Below are 18,254 nucleotides of genomic sequence, written 5' to 3'. Positions count from 1 at the left end.
AAGTCACCTAGTCTATGAACTTCTATTATAGCAGCCTGAATGGATTAGGGCAATATCCATAGCATTTTGTTGTTGTTGTTGTAGGAAAACTGGTCTATCAGTTAAGATGCTTTCAGCTACAAATAATAAAATACCAGACTAAAATGGGATTAAACTCTAGAATTTTATTACTCTCATGTAGGAATACCAGAGATAGGTGGTTCAAGAATACTGAGATGTCATCTTCACATTCCTATAATGGAAACTACAGGAGTCTCATTCTCATAGCCTATATTTGAAGCAGGATGGGACAAAGCAGGACATTCTTCTAGTTTATCACTCTTAATCATGAAAGAAAAACTTTCTCAGAAACCAAACCCCTGCCCAGCAGATTTCCTTTAGATCCCATTGGCCCTAATTAATTTCCAAGTTCAAACCTTAGTGAAGAACCAAATATAAACATTAGGATAATATGAACATACTGGGATGTTTATATCTGTTTCTGAATGAGAAAATAAGAATAGTGTATATAACATTGCTTTTAAAATAAAATGGCCTATTCAGAGGATAATAGTTCATTTCTGCTGGTAATTTAGTGTTTCAATATTGAATTTCATCTTTTGATATGCATATTATAAACCCATTCTCACAACTTTAAATTTTGTTTGTATAATTTGTTTAATTTTTAGTTGTCACCAATTATTTACAAGATTTCTGTGATATGTGGAGAACTGTCTTAACCTTGTGATTTTCATTGAATTAATGTCTCAGTTTAAACTGTCATCTCTTGTGAAATGTATAACTGCAGAAGAATAGTATGTGAGAAACAGAATAAAATACAAATATAACAATCCGTTTTTATTCAATCTAGTTATAATATATTTTGTTGCAATAAAAGTATAACTCTGAATTTCATGGAATTATTTAATTCCTTTTAGATATCATTCTGGATAATAAAGTACTTGAAGTCATATGTTGAAACTAAAGAACATAGTTCCTCTTTTAATTCACTAAATGGATTCAAGTTATATTATTGCAAATTAAAACAATGAGATACAAATATATACATTTTAGAATAGCTAAAATCCAAAATTTGACAATATCAAATGCTGATGATGATGTGGAGCAAGAAGAAAGCTCATTCATTGCTAGGGGGAATGCTGTTCAGTATTCTCTTCACCACTTATTGAAGAGATTGTCTTTTCTGTTTTGTATATTCTTGCCTGCTTTCTCATAGATTAATTGACCATAAGTGTGTGTGTTTATTTCTGGGCTCTTTATTTTGTTCCATTGATCAATGTGTCTGTTTTTGTGCCAGTACCACACTGTTTTGATCTCTGTAGCATTGTAGTGTAGTTTGAAGTCAGGGAGCATGATTCCTCCAGCTCTGTTCTCCTTTTTCAAGAGTATTTTTGCTATTCAGGGTGTTTTGTGTTTCCATACAAATTTTAAGATTATGTATGCTAGTTTTCTGAAAAATGCCATGGGTGTTTTGAGAGGGATTTCATTGAATCTGTAGATTGCCTTGGGTAGTAGGGTCATATTAACAATATTAATTCCTCTAATTCATGAATATGGTATATCTTTCCATCTGTTTGTGTCATCTTTAATTTCTTTCATCAGTGTCTTAAAGTTTTTGGAGCACAGGTCTTTTGCCTCCTAAGGTAGGTTTATTCCTAGGTATTTTATTCTTTTTGATACAATGGAAAATCGGATTGTTTCCTTAACTTCTCTTTTTGCTATTTTGTTGTTAGTGTATAGAAATGCAACAGATTTCTGTATCTTAATTTTGTATCCTGCAACTTTACTGAATTCACTGATGAGCTCCAGTAGTTTTCTGGTAGTGTCTTTAGGATTTTCTATATATAATACCATGTCATCTGCAAACAGTGACAGTTTTACTTTTTCCTTTCTAATTTGATTCTTTTCATTTGTTTTTCTTGTCTGATTGGTGTGCCTATGAATTCCAATACTATGTTGAATAAAAGTGGTGAGAGTCGGCATCCTTGTCTTTTTCCTGATCTTAGAGGAAATGCTTTCAGATTTTCACCATTGCATATGATGTTAGCTGTGTGTTTGTCATACACAGACTTTATTATGTTGAGGCATATTCTCTTTATGCCCACTTTTTGGAGAATTTTTATCATAAATGAATGTTGAATTTTGTCAAAAGCTTTTTCTGCATCTATTTAGATCATCATGTGGTTTTTATTCTTCAATTTGTTGATGTGGTGTATCACATTGATTGATTTGCGTATGTTGAAAGATCCTTGCATCCATGGCATAAATTCCACTTGATCATGGTGTGTAATCCTTTTAATGTACTCTTGTATTTGATTTTCGAATATTTAGTTGAGGATTTTTGCACCTATGTTCATCAGTGATATTGGCTTGTAATGATATGACCAATAAGGGGTTAATATCCAACATATATAAACAGCTCACACAATTCAACATCAAAAAAAAAGAAGATGCAAGAAACCCAATTAAACAATAGGCAGAGGGGACTTCCCTGGTGGTCCAGTGGTTAGGACTCCAAGCTTCCAATGCAGGGGGCACGAGTTCGATCCCTGGTCAGGGAACTAAGATCCCATGTGCCACATGGTGTGGCCAAAAACAAAAATAATTTAAAAAATGGGCAGAAGACCTGAATAAACATTTTCCCAATGAGGACATGCATATGGAGAGCAGGTACATGAAAATATGCTCAACATCACTAATCATCAGGGAAATGCAAATCAAAACCACAATGAGATATCACCTCACACCTATCAGAATGGCTATCATCAAAAAGAACACAAATAACAAAAGTTGCCAAGGATGTGGAGAAAAAGGAACCCTCCTATGCTGTTGGTGGGAATGTAAATTGGTGCAGCTACTGTGGAAAACAGTATGGAGGTTTCTCAAAAAACTAAAAATAGAACTACCATATGACCCAGCAATTCCACTCTTGGATATATATTCAAAAACAGCAAAAACACTAATTTGAAAAGAAATATACACCCCAATATTCATAGCAGCATTTTTTACAATTGCAAAGATATGGAAGCAACCTAAGTGTCCATCAACAGATGAATGCATAAAGAAGATGTGGTATATATATATATATATATATATATATATACAATGGAATACTACTCAGCCATGAAAAAAGAATGACATTTTGCCATTTGCAACAACATGGATAGAGTTGGAGGGCATTATGTTAAGTGAAAGAAGTCAGAGAAAGACAAATACTGTATGATATCACTTATATGTGGAATCTAAAAAATACAAAACAGTAGTGAATATAACAAAAAAGAAGCAGACTCACAGATATAGAGGACAAAGTAGTGGTTACCAGTTGTGGCGAGGGACAATATAGGGGTGGGCTAGTGGGAGGTGTAAACTACTGGATGTAAGATAGACTCAAGGATATACTGTATAAAAAATTAAATAATGAAATTAAAAATTGTAAAATGTAAAGCTATAACAGTTTTAAAAGAATACATAGGAGGAAATCTTTTGGCACATGACTTATTGAAAAGTTCATTATTTGGCACCAAAAGCACCATACATAAAAGAAAAAAAATCCACAGAGTATACTTCATCATTTAAAATGTTTGCCCTAAAAAATACCCTGCTAGCTGATGAAAAGACAAGTTACACAGTGGGAGAAAGCATTTTCAATATACATATGAGACAAGAAACTGTATCTTGAATATCTAAAGTATTCTAAAACTCAACAGTTAAAAAAAAGTAGGAAAAAACAATCCAATTAGGAAATGGCAAAATATTTGAAGAGACATTTCACAGAAGAGGATATACAGATGGCAGATAAACACACGAAAAAAAAAGTTCACCATCACGAGCCATCAGGGAAATGCAAATTAATAGCACAATAAGGTATCATCACACACCTATTATAAAGGTAAAACAAATCATGGTGACTATATGAAATGCTGGTGTGGATGCAGAGAAACTTTCTTTTATATATTGCAGGAGGGAATGTAAATGAAACAGCCACACTAGAAAATAGTGTTGCAGTTTCTTAAAAAATTAAACCTACACTTATGATATGACCCAGCAACTACATTTCTATCTCATATCCCAGAGAAATTAGAAATTTATATTCACATAAAAATCTGTACATTATTGTTCTCTTCAGCTTTATTTGTATTAGCACCACATTGGAAATAATCAAAGTGCTCCACAATGAGTGAATGGTGGTACTTTCATACCATTATATACACTTGGCAATAAAAAGGAACTAATGATTGGTACATGCAGCAACTTTGGTGAATCTCGAGTGTAACTATGCTGAGGTAAAAAAGATTAATCTAAAAAGGTCACACACTGTATGTTTCCATTTATGTAACATTATCAAAATGACAAAATTATGGTGATAAAGAATAGGTTAGTCATCACCAGCTGGTAGAGAAACTTTGGGGAATGGAGGTGAGTATGACTACAAAAAGAATAGAATGAGAGATATTTTCATGATAATGGTATAGTTCTGTATTTTTATTTTGGTGGTGGTTACATGAATGTAAACATGGGACAAATTGGCATGTAACTATACACACACATGTTGTACCATGTAAAATTCCTGGTTTTGATACATTTATTATGTAAGATGTAACCAGTGGGGGAAACTAGATGAAAGGTACAGAGGAAAGTTGCTCTTTGCAACTTCCTGTGACTCTATCATTATTTCAAAAGAAAAGATAAAATACATTCTAATGAAGTAGGATTTATTAAAGGTACATAAGGGTGGCTAAAAATTTAAAAAAAAACTTATCAAAGTAGTTCACCCTTTTAACAGAAAAATGGAGAAAAAAATATTATCTTGCCTAAGACAAAAAATGTTTGATAAAATTGAACTCACTTTTTCTGAATTAAAAATATTTGCAAAATAGTGGTGGAAAGGAAAGCTCTCGGTGTGATAAAAGACATCTACAAAAACTTACAAATAAAATTATATTCAATCATCCAACCTGAAATTTGAATGGGAAATGAAAGTACACAATTTCCATTTCTATTTAGTGTTGTACTAGAAGTCCTACACGTGAAATATGGCAAGAACAAAAAACAATGGAATAAGTATAGAAAAGGAGAAAGAAAATCTTTATAGTTGTAAATGTGTTTTTGAAAGTACCCACACACATAATATCATTAATAATTAGGGAATATATCATGTATTTTGCATACAAGGTCAACATGAAAAATGAACTTTGCTTCTATACAACAATCACAAAGTAGTAGAAAATGAAGTTTAAGAAATGATGTTAATTACATGATCAAAAACATCAAGTATCAATAGGATTAAATCTAATGCAGATGTGTAAGACATTCAATGGAAACAATAAAATGATTTTCAGAGAGAGCAGACATAAAAAGAAGGATAAATTTTACTCAAAGATTGGAAGATTCAAAATCGTAAAGATGTAAATTATCTCAAAATGTTTTGACAGGTTTAAGATTCGGGATATAAATCAAAATACCAGTAGATTTATTTTGCAAATTGACAAACTAATTTTAATATTTATTTGAAAATGCAAAAGGTAAAAATAACAAGTCAGACATGAGAATTAGCAAAAGTGGAGGCTATACACTACCAGATATCATGACCTACTATATAATTTATTAAAACAGTATAATATTACCATATATATAAACAAATAATCCCCCCAAAAATGGAACACAGAAACAGATCCACACATATATTATTAAATAATTTTAAATTTCAACTCTTTTTCAGCTGTTCTACACTTATCAGAGTGGATAATCTCATTACCCATGTCACGAATGACAGAAACGTTTTCTTTTGAATACTGTCATAATATGTTACAGTAGGTTTTTGAAAATATTGTATTCATCCATCCGTTCATCTCTTCATCCATTCACCCTTCCATTCATTCATCTGGTAAATATTTATTGCATTCCTTCTAAGTGATAAGTATTGTACCAGTAATGGTATTGCAATGAATAAGATAGAAACACTCCTTGCCCTCCTAGAAATGACTAAATAGCAGAGAAAATAGAATAAATTTTTGCAAGATTTATGAAGAAATATTTTGAGTGTGTTATAAGGAGATCAAAGTTTGGCATATCAGAAAAGGCTTACATGAAGAAATGATATTTAATCTGAGACATGAAAGAGGAAGAAGGAATTAGCTAGGCTAAGTTAGCTAAAATTGGTAGTGAAAAATGTTCCAGGTTTAGGGAATATCTTGTGAAAACGCTTGGGTGAAAAAGTTCATAGCATGTTCAAGGGACTGAAAAAGCAAGGGAGTGTAATGACCAGATTTGTGTTTAATTAAGACTTATGTAGAGACTGGATTGTAGTAAAAAATGTATTTAGAAGAAGATTGATGAGGAGGTTTTTAGTAGTCAAGATTAAAAATAATGTCTATCTGAACTAAGATGGCAGTTAGTGGAAATGGAGAGAAGTGAATGGATTCCAGAGATAATTACGAGGTTGGGGATGTGTAGGATGAATCTTAGTTTTCTGGCATTAGCAGTTGAGTGGCTGGTAATGCCATTTACTATAAGGAAAGTGAGTTTGAGATTAAAAATGTTGAGGTTGGTTTTGGATATATTGAATTAGTGTGTCTGTGAGACATCCAAGTGGAAATGTGAAATAGGAAGCTGGATGAATAGATGTGAAGTTTAGAGGAGAGTTATAAGGATTTTCAGCATCTAGATGCTGAAATTAAAATCAAAGTTGATGTTACCAACTAAGAAGAGAAGTTATAAAGAAAAGAGAAGAAAGCCTAGAACAGATCACAAAGAAATAAAATGATGCTGCTAAAGAATACCTTGCACATGGTAGGAACTCAATATATTCAGACTTATTCAAATTGAGAGCTAATTTTATATGGAATTAATATATTTCAACAATATATTATTATCTAAGATATACTATTAGTTAGAAACATTTTCCCATGTTCTTTTTAAGTCTGAAATAATTGTGCACACTTCCTTATGGGTCACATTTTGTACCTCAACTTTAACACCTGATGGGATTTGAATTATAGCTCTAGAAGCAAAGAGGGGTGGTGGGGGTAGGTACTGAGGAGAATCAGCAGTGTCTTCCAAGGCAATTACCTCAGGGGAAGCCATTTCAGTTTCCCCAGTCACAGCAAGGTTAATCTACTCAGACAGAGTTGGAGAGGCTCCTACAGGCAAAGAAGACTAATCAGAATTTAGAGTTTCAATATCCCCATCGTCAACAGGATCTTCCCATAAAGACTCATTCTAATTTTCAGGATCCTGTTCCTTCCCAATCAATGCCCTCACTTTAACAGAAGACACCCTGCAAGTTGGGAATTCAATTTGTATTGTGATTTGGCCACACACAGGACAAAATTCTGGGTTTGGTTTCTTTCAGGGCAGACATTAAAACTTCTAGGTCATTTATACAGCACTTGAGCTGGAAATTAGAATCCCTGAGCTCAGTCTTTTCTTTTCCTACTTTGTCCAGCTCAATTAGGAGCAACCAGCCAATCTCGTTACACTCATAAGTTTGAAAAAAAAAATCCTAAAGTATCATAGACAAGGTCACTCAGAACCTTGCTTTTTATAAATATTTGATGAGGAGCATTCTATGTTGGTATTTTTAATTTTCAATAGATATTTGAATCTCAACAGAAATCCAATATCTCTATTTCAACAGTACACTATGGCTTATTAGTGCCCTTTTTCCTACTGGAAATAGAACCATTTACTTTTCAGACAAATCAGATTAGAAAACCAATTCCAGAAACCCCAGGATCAATTAAGAAAATTGATCCTTAAGATTCTGTTCCTCTAGAACCACTTGTTGTATCAAAATCTGTATTAGTCAGTGCTCTCTAGAGAAACAGAACCAAAAGGATGTAGGATGTTTGTGTGTGTGTGTGTGTGTGTGTGTGTGTGTGTGTGTGTGTGTGTGTATTGAGAGGGAGACAGAGACAGAGAGAGACAGAGAGAGATTATTAAGGAATTGCCTCACACAATTGTGGAAGATGTAAATTCTGAAATCTACAGGGCAAGTTGGCAGACTGGAGACCCAGGGAAGAGTTGTTGATTTTGCAGCTCAAGACTAAAGGCAGAATCCTCTTTCCTTTGGGAGATCTGTTTTTTTTTTTTTGCCTAAAGCCTTCAACTGAGTGAATGAAGCCTACCCACGTTGTGGAGGGAAATCTGCGTTATTAAAAGTCTACAGATTTAAATATTAATCTCATAAAAAAATACCCTCACAGCAAGACTGGTATTTTAGGAAATACCTGGGTACTGCAGCCTAGTCAAGTTGGCACATAAAATTAACGATCATAGAAGTGAAAAAATAGTTTCATAGTTTCTGATTCTGATCCTATTTGCTTGTTTAATCTGAAGCATACCAAATTTTAAACTATTCCCTCATATCAAATAAACTGATATTTATTAAATGTCTACTGATAAAAGAAAGTTTAGACCATACTTTGATTCTCCATTATAGTAGAGGGACATTATGGTGCTAAGATGACGGGTGCACAATAAAAACTAATGTTTAAAATGTTGATGCATGCTATAAAATGGATTTTAGGCATCAATAACAGTTATCCTTAAATTTTTCTATATTTTCTTCTGTTTAAAATTATATTGTTGGTATTTGCCTGGGGGAGGGGCTTAAAGATTTCAAAATTAAAACTTCAATTAACTTCAGTTAACGTGAGTTTTTCTTAAACTTCCAAGTGCAATGTTCCTATCACTGACGTTAAATTTCACTATGCCCCCTCTTTTTTTTTTTTTGTAAAATAGCAATGGTCGTGAGAAAAGGTTTCAGTTTTCCCATCACTAATAATACTATCAAGGGATCATTTTCTCTACGGAAAATTGTAGTGCAATCCCTGGTCTTTTAGCAAATAACTGAAGACTATGCCTACTTATGATTATAAAAATCACATCTGCATTACGACATTTTGAATTCTAATGTAGTTGGTAAACAATTATTTTGAAGCACCGTAGGCATCTTGTTTTGATGGTTTATGTGGCTATTGATAATTTATATCATATATGTTAACTTTAAAGTGCTTTGTCTGTCAGCATTTTTCTATGTGATTGACATTACCACACTGGTAAATACATCACAGAGTCTAGAGTGGTTGTTCTTAATCATGGACTTTTGCCTTATTTCTATCTCATTCACAATTACAGACTTCTACAAAAAAGTTATAAATGACACTAAAATAGAATTGCCTATATATTAATGTGTGAATGTTTATTAACCTATATTTTAGAGATGACTCAATTAGATCTGGAGACAACGAATCAATAGGTATAATGGCAACTAGGCTCAAGGAAATATCAAAATGTAATCATTGTTTACCAGTTTCTACAAAAAGTCTACAGATCTTTACTTCCAAACTGCTTAATGACTATTCTGTAATAGATTTCTTAAGTGTTGAAAATTGTTGTTGCAAGACGGACTGGCTGACTCTATCACCCCCACAGTTAGAAAACATTTCAAAGAGATGAAAACATCACCTGTTTATTATCTCAGTTTCCATCTATGGTTGAGGAGTCTGAGCAGGGCTTAACTGGGTCCTTGGCTCAGAGTCTCACAAGACTGCAATCAAGGTGTTGGCTAGGCTGTATTTCTTTCTGGAATTTGGTATCCTCTTCCAAGCTCATCTAGTTGTTTCTTATGGTTGTAGTACTGAGATTCTTATTTTCTTCTTGGCTGTGAGCCAGCTCTTAGAGGCCATTCACCTGCCTTTCCCACATAGACCTATCAAAAACTTGGCAGCTTACTTTTTAAGGCCAGCAAGAGAGTCTTTCCCTTTAGTCTGATAAAATGGAATCTCTTATAATGTAACCTTATCAAGGAATTGACATGCCATCACATTTGCCATATTCTATTGGTAGAAGCAAGTCACAGACTCCACCTATACTTCAAAGAATGTAGAATATATGACTCATTAGGCGTCACCTTTGTGTGTTTCTGCCCATAGCATATTCTTGTCTTCAACATTATAATGGTTACAATGGATTATAAAAAACTTATAGGTATGACAACTGCTAACACGATTTGTAGAGGCCCTACATTTTCCTAAAAGACAATTTTAAAATACGGTTACTTTTCCCACTTTTTGATTACAGAATCATCAGCAAGTCAAAATTCTTAAATTATTTGTGCAAAAGTAAACTGAATTCATAGACATCCTCTGATTAGATCTATCTTGCATCATCTGTTTTCAAGTCTCCAAAAATATGTTTCCTCTCATGCATATCTTATTGCCTACCAATATCTAAAATAAGGATTTTGATTCATAGTGGTCATTTAGCTTTTATCAACAGGAAAAAGAAGTGGAAGGTTCTCTGAAATATAGGTTGTATTCAGTTTACAGAGAAGCTGTCTCTTAAAATGGCCAGTGCAATATCAGTCACAGAAACTCAGCAGGTGAAAGGCGCATGGACGGACAATGCAGCAGCAGCCATTTATTTGCAGTTAGAAAGACTACACCCTGAGGTTTGCCTTGTCAGACTCCCTGACACGCTCTTCACAAAGTTTAAAGATGTTTGTTCTTTCTCATGCCAAGTAAATTGCTGCACAATGCTCTGCTGTGAACTGCATGGTTTGAAATTGTTTTTTCTACCATCTAAATTCCACCTCTGATTAAAAATATCATTGAAGAATAAAATTCTTTGTTGCCTTTGAATATGTAATGCTCTTTATTGGTTATATTAATCAATTTATACTCCCAATTATGAATTATACTTCTCTAATTATGTAGAAATTAACTTTTATTAAAGTGTAAAATGTATTCCCACTTTTCTTTGTTGTCAAGTCCATAAACATCATTTAGACATCTGACCTATCTTTCTCATCAGGGGTTCTCTTTATTCTCTCTTGTTCCAATGGAAGTATTTTAAAGTAAAACTAAAAGGGAAAGTAACTATTTTAATTTTAGTTCTAAATTGATGGGTCTTAAAATTTTGTGTACTTATGAATTAACTAGGATGGCTGACAAAAATATGGATTCCTGGGCTCAACTCCTAGACATCATTATCCAATATGTCTCAGGTGGGACCCAGAAAAATCTTCATTTTGACAATTAGCTGTGGTGACTGAGAGGCAAGTGATCCATAGAAGACATTTTGAGAAATATTGGGAAAACTCATTTTGTAGAATAAGTATTTTCTTTTCATTTCATATACCAACTCCTGATTTGAAACAATAGCCTGTTTAAACTAGAAACTGTGATTGTGAAAAATCAATACTCGTCTTCTATTTCCAGTAATACAGGTAGTTACGTATCCAGACTAACACTCTTACTGAAAGTAGTCAAAGATGTTGGAAAATTTTTTTTAAAAAATCTTCTTTAAAAACATGGAAGAATGGACAAGATAGTAAAGAATTATTGAGTGAATGAAGAGCCAAGGGTGGTAAGTAAAATCACTGAGCTATATTTGACCTAAGATTCCCCCCCCCAAATCTGACAACATTTAGTATAGATTTCTATGGTCTTGAAGGGTTTGAGGAACAGCAAGCAAAGTCCAAGGCATTCTCAAGATAGAGTGTCAAACAAGAGACACCTTCTCAACAAAACTGGGACCCCAAAGACCTATATAATCAGTATAAATTTAAACTAGAAATAAAGTGCATGTATGTACCCTTAACCCTCCTGCCCTCCAAACGACAGGGAAAGTTGCTAAGGTACCAAGCAGTATAGGATTAAAATAAAGTGTCCCTAAATACCCTTAAATTCAATCATAAACACAAACTAGTTCTTACAGTGTTTTCACCCCAAATCCATACTATCCAAATAACACTTAAAAACTCAAACCTCCCATTAGAACATAGTAATCTTATGCTGGTACTGCCTAAACGCATCAAAGAGAAGTAAATGTGAAATTTATCTGTAGGATTGTACCTTTATTCTAGGTCTCAAATAATCCTAGTGGTTATTTTTTACAAGAAATTAAGCAGTTCACCATCAAAAACAAATCCACACAAAAGGAAAAATAAAACAGGGCACTATGCATGAGAAATATCAGAAAAATCAGACAACAAAAAAACAGTCCACAAAGACTTCACATGCTTGAATTGTCAGATGTTAATTTTTAAATAGCTATATTTGCAGTACTTAAGAAATATATGACAAGTATGAAAATATCCACAAAGAACAGGAAAGCCAAAGAAATGATCTAGCAGATTTGAAAAAGTACAAAGTATAAATTATAAAAATGAAAAATAAAATAATGTAAAATAACGTATTACAGGGTAATGTCAGCAGGATGGCAAACTAGAAAGCTCCAGGACCTTGTTTCCCAATGGAAACGTAAAATAAATAAATTAAAATAACTTCATAGGAGCTCTAGAATAAAGTCAAAGATCTGCAGAAACCATGTGAATGCCCAATCAAGCAAAATCCACATTCAAAATAGCAGGAAATTTCATGGCACTTTAACTCATCCTTAACCCACTCCCTCCTCAGCATGGTGTGCCTGAGGTCCAGAGAAAGTGGCCCAATTCCTGGTTCCCTCCCTTGGGCTGAAAAAAAAAAAAAGGAATAGAGATTGTTTGCAATGCTCTGCCATGTCTGTGGACTGTTAGACTGACTGGTATCTTGTTTTGCTTGCCTGGAAGCTCAGATGGGAATAGAAGCACACTTATTCTCAGGATGGAAGCCACAGAGACAATGGCAGGTGCTGTGGTGCATGAATACTGCAGGGAGGCTGCAGATCTGTAGATTCCTGGGAGCAAATGATTACAGGCAAAAGAACCACTAAGATGGAGGAATAGGAAGTCCTAATCCTTGTTCTCCCACAGAAACACTGATTTAACAATGATATGTAGACCAAAGTACCTTTATGAGAAGTAGAGCATCAAGTTACAAAGTTGTAATATTCCAGAAGAACACAAAACCCAGAACAGCGGCATTGGGAAGGGTAAGAAGAACAATTTTATTTAACCCCTATCAACCCCTCCCCCAAGATGGCACAGCTCAACATGACAGGTCACCTCTGACCTTGACTTCTCTCTCAGGTGAGAGAGAGAACAGAGCATGCCTCCAATGTCCTAGCATTTCAGTGCACTGCCAGTGGAGTCAGTTTCTGTCTCACTTTACATGGAGTGCTGATGAAACCAGCATATTTAGATGCCTGGGGGCAGTTAAAAACAAAGAAAAGGGTATGGACAAGCCTGCTGCCACTGACATGATCTGCAAGATTGAGAGAAAGTGCAAAACCTGAGTCACCTCCTCCAGGAGGGAAGGAAGGGGGGTGAAGTGTTCCTTCAACATCCCAAGCTTTCAGGATACTGCCTGAGGGGCTGGTTTCTATTTCCTCTCACATAGCACTGATGGAACCAAAACAGTTCAGACACTGTGTAGCAGTTAAGAAAAAAGGAAAAGAGACAGGGACTTGCTGCAACCAAAACAGCTCTGTGAGGTTGAGAGAAGGTGCAGAATTGAAAGATTTCTCCACAGAGAATGAGGGAGATGAATGGAGTGTATCTCCAACATCCTAGCCCATGGTGTTACAGCCAGCAATATGAAAAAATATTAAAGTATAATACACATTAGTAAATGTAAATATATAGATAAATACAGAATACTGTAACACTGTAATGGTTACACTAAATTACATTTAAAGTTACATTAAATCATTTTTAATTCTAGTATAAAATTTAAAGATGAAAGTATTAAGAATAACAATAACTAAAAAAAGTTAATGGATACATAGTATAAAAAAAGGCAAATTGTGACATCAACAACATAAAGTGTGTGTGTGGGAGAAGTAAAGTGTAGAATTTTTTAATGTGATTAAAATAGACTGCTATAAGATGTTCTACGTAAGCCCCATGGTAACCATGAAGAAAATACAGAACATACACAAAAGAAAAAAGAAGGTAATCAAAGCAGATCACTATGAAAAGTCAACAAATCACAAAGGAAGACAGCAAGAGAGGAACAAAGGGACAAAGAACTATAAAACATAAAATAATGAACAAAATGGCAAAAATAAGTCCTTACTTATCAATAATTACTTTAAAAGTAAATGGATTAATTCCCCTATCAAAAGACATAGAGTGGCTGAATGGATTTATAAAAAAAATAAGACCCAACTGTGTGTTGTCTACAAGATACTCACTTTAGATTTAAGGATACACATAGACCAAAAGTGAAGGGACGGAAAGATATATTCAATGCGAATGGTAACCAAAAGAGAGTAGGGGTCTTTATAGCAGACAAAATAGACTTTAAGTCAAAAACTGTTATGAGAGAAAAAGAAGGTTTTTATATAATGAGAAAACGGTCAATTGATCAGGAAGATAAAATAAAATATCAAATTTCAAAGCACCTAAATATGAAAAGCAAACACTGACAGATCTGAAGGGAGAAATAGCAAGTCAATTATAGTAGGGAACTTTAATATCCTACTCACAATAACAGATAGAACACCAATAGAAAAATCAGTAATGAAACAGTGGATTTGAACAACACTAGAGATCAAATGAACCTAACAGATATATTTAGAACATTCCCTTCAACAACAGTAGAACACACATTCTTCTCAGGCACACACAAAACCTTCTCTAGGCTAGATCCCATGGTAGGTCACAAAACAACTCAACAAATTTAAGATTGAATCATACCAAGTATCTTTTCTGACCACAATGGAACAAAACAGAAGGAAACCTAGAAAATCACAAGTATGTAAAAATTAAACAACACACTCTTGAAAAACCAATGAGTCAAAAGAGACAAAGAAAGACAATATATATTGAAAAAAGCATCAATTCACCAAGAAGAAATAATAATTATAAATATATGTGTACCAAACAACATAGCTCCAATTTATACCAAGCAAACATTGACAGAAATGAAGGGAGAAATAAACAGCTTCACATTAATAGTAGGAAAGTTCAATACTCCACTTTCAATAGTGAATATAACAACCAGACAAGTGATCAATAAGGAAACAGAGGGCTTATATATCAATATGACTAACTGAACCTAAAATACTTGTAGAGATAATTTCACTCAACAATAGTAAAATACATATTTTCTCAAGTACACGTATAACATATACAAGGATAAACCATATATTAGGTCACAAAACAAATGTTTATAAATTTAAAAGATTGAAATCATGCAAAGTGTTTTTGGCTGATCACAATGGAAAGAAACTTGAAATCAACAGCAGGAGAAAAATTGGAAAAGTCACAGTTCTGTGGAAATTAAACAACACATTTTAAAATAACAACGAGTCAAAGAATAACATCACAAAGGAAATTAGAAAATATCTGGATATAAATAAAAATTAAAGCACAACATACCAAAACTTATGAGATATAGCAGAAGCAGTCTTATGAAAGATATTTATAGCTGTAAATACTTACATTGAAAAAGAAGAAAGGGCTCAACTCAATAACTTAACGTTACACCTTAAGGAACTAGAAGAAGAGGAACATGTTAAACCTAAAATCAGTGAAATGTAGGAAATAGAGATAAGAGCAGAGATAAAATAGGGAATAGAAAATCATTATAGATAATCAACAAAAGCAAAAGGTGGTTTTTCTAAAATATTAATATATCTAATAAAACTTCAGCTATATTATTTATTATATTTACTGAGGAAAAAGAGAGAGGACTCAAATGTTTAAAATCCAAAATGAGAGAGAGAACTTTATTTCAAATGTTACAGATATAGAATGGATTATAAGAGAGTAGTATGAAAAATTATATGTCAATAAAACGGATAACCCACATAAAGTTTAAAAATTCCTAGAAACACACAACCTGGAGGAGGGAACAGATATTTAGTAATTATATCAGTTGAATCTACAAGATTAAATTTCTAGGTAATCACTAAAAGGATAGAAGTAGAATATGAACTTACCTAAACTAGGAGAAGAAAGCAAATGGAATATTAAAATAATTAATCAATCCAAAAGAGGTCAGAAAGAAAAGGAAAAAAAAATATTGAACAGACAAAACAAATGGAGAGCATAACATAAGATGGTAAACACAAACAAAATATACTGATAATGTAATTAGATCAGAAATAATGCAAAATATTCACAATGGGCATATTATAAAGGTTGTAAATAAAGATAGGATCAATTACATTGCTGGTCAGAAGCCATATTAGAGCCTGAGTCAAAATCAGTATGTTGATCCTAGCTTTCTCTAGAACCTTTATATTTTGTTCATTGTGGATTTTTTACATTAATTTTGCCTTCCAAAATATTTCATTAAATATAACGTATCTTGATTACTGAGACTTTTGGTATCTCCTTAAATTTTGTGCCAAAGGCCTCACTCTAGTCATGGTCCTGATATAAAATGAGTGGCAGAACACAGGGACATCTATTAAGCCTATATGACTCTGCTTGCCAGCAAACAGCAGAATCAGGAGAAGCAAAAGTCTCACATCAGAGAATCTGTTTTGAATCTATGTCACATCCAGAGACATAGTTCAAGGGAGCCTTGGAAATGTATGTTTTTACTTTCTAATATCTGCAGAACATGAATGCACATTAGAAGAAAGGTAGATTGGATAATGACTTCCAATATACTATTACCCCCTGCCCCAAACATTCCTATTTTCCACCCAAATCTGCCTTCCTTTTTCTCTATAATGTCCATTTTTTACCATTATGGTTTCTATTTATTTTTCTTTTTTAAAAACATCATTATTGGAGTATAATTGCTTTACAATGGTGTGTTAGTTTCTGCTTTATAACAAAGTAAATCAGCTATACATGTACATATATCCCCATATCTCCTCCCTCTTGCATCTCCCTCCCACCTTCCCTATCTCACCCCTCTAGGTGGTCACAAAGGACCGAGCTGGTCTCCCTGTGCTATGCAGCTGCTTCCCACTAGCTATCTATTTTACATTTGGTTGTATATATTAGTCCATACCACTCTCTCACTTCGCCCCATCTTACCCTTCCCCCTCCCCCTGTCCTCATTCCATTCTCTACATCTGTGTCTTTATTCCTGTCCTGCCCCTAGGTTCCTCAGAATCTTTTTTTTTTGTTTTTCTTTTAGATTCCATATATATGTGTTAACATACGGTATTTGTTTTTCTCTTTCTGACTTATTTCACTCTGTATGACAGTCTCTAGCTCCATCCACCTCACTACAAATAACTCAATTTCGTTTCTTTTTATGGCTGAGTAATATTCCATTGTATATATGTGCCACATCTTCTTTATCCGTTCATCTGTCGATGGACACTTAGGTTGCTTCCATGTCCTGGCTATTGTAAATAGAACTGCAATGAACGTTGTGGTACATGACTCTTTTTGAGTCATGGCTCAAATTTGAATTATGGATTTCTCAGGGTGTATGCCCAGTAGAGGGATTGCTGGGTCATATGGTAGTTCTATTTTTAGTTTTGTAAGGAACCTCCTAACTGTTCTCCATAGTGGCTGTATCAATTTACATTTCCACCAACAGTGCAAGAGGATTCCCATTTCTCCACACCCCCTCCAGCATTTATGTTTGTAGATTTTTTCATGATGGCCATTCTGACCAGTGTGAGGTGGTACCTCACTGTAATTTTGATTTGCATTTCTCTAAATTAATGATGTTGAGCATTCTTTCATGTGTTTGTTGGCTATCTGTATATCCTTTTTAGAGAAATGTGTATTTAGGTCTTCTGCCCATTTTTGGAATGTGTTGTTTTTTGATATTGAGCTGCATGAGCTGCTTGTAAATTTTGGAGATTAATCTTTTGTCGGTTGCTTCTTTTACAAATATTTTCTCCCATTCTGAGGGTTGTCTTTTCATCTTGTTTATGGTTTCCTTTGCTGTGCAAAAGCTTTTAAGTTTCATTAGGTTCCATTTGTTTATTTTTGTTTTTATTTCCATTTCTCTAGAAGGTGGGTCAAAAAGGATCTTGTTGTGGCTTATGTCATAGAGTGTTCTGCCTATGTTTCCTCTAAGAGTTTTATAGTGTCTGGCCTTACATTTAGGTCTTTAATCCATTTTGAGTTTATTTTTGTGTATGATGTTAGGAAATATTCTAATTTCTTTCTTTTACATGTTGCTGTCCAGTTTTCCCAGCACCACTTATTGAAGAGGCTGTCTTCTCTCCATTGTATATTTTTGCCTCCTTTATCAAAAATAATGTGACCATATGTGCGTGGGTTTGCATATAGAATTTTCCTTTAGGGTGTGCTCTCAGGATTAATACTGCAATACAGATTTAATAGATGACTCAGCAGACCCTGCAAGGAGTGATGAAAATTGTCCCATTGTAACAAGAGAACTTGACCCTTATATTATCACTTTGACCAGTCTTTGGAGGCA

At 33.9% G+C, this 18,254-nt stretch overlaps 1 protein-coding gene across 2 annotated transcripts in view; it reads right to left on the bottom strand.

Annotated features, from left to right (window-relative positions):
* LOC309620613 (polyadenylate-binding protein 5) overlaps positions 1–18,254 on the bottom strand; it is a 40,117-nt gene extending 21,863 nt beyond the window's left edge. For both annotated transcript variants that reach the window (XM_082377396.1, XM_082377397.1), the window contains exon 1: positions 1–18,254. This exon is cut by the window's left edge and continues 17,755 nt beyond it. The gene's annotated coding sequence lies outside the window, so the exon portion shown is untranslated.

This window comes from Balaenoptera borealis (assembly GCF_965194805.1).
Source record: "Balaenoptera borealis genome assembly, chromosome: X".
Classification (NCBI taxonomy): Eukaryota; Metazoa; Chordata; class Mammalia; order Artiodactyla; family Balaenopteridae; genus Balaenoptera; species Balaenoptera borealis.
Note: the sequence above shows the minus strand (reverse complement) of the source record. Positions and strands in the feature narration are given on the sequence as shown.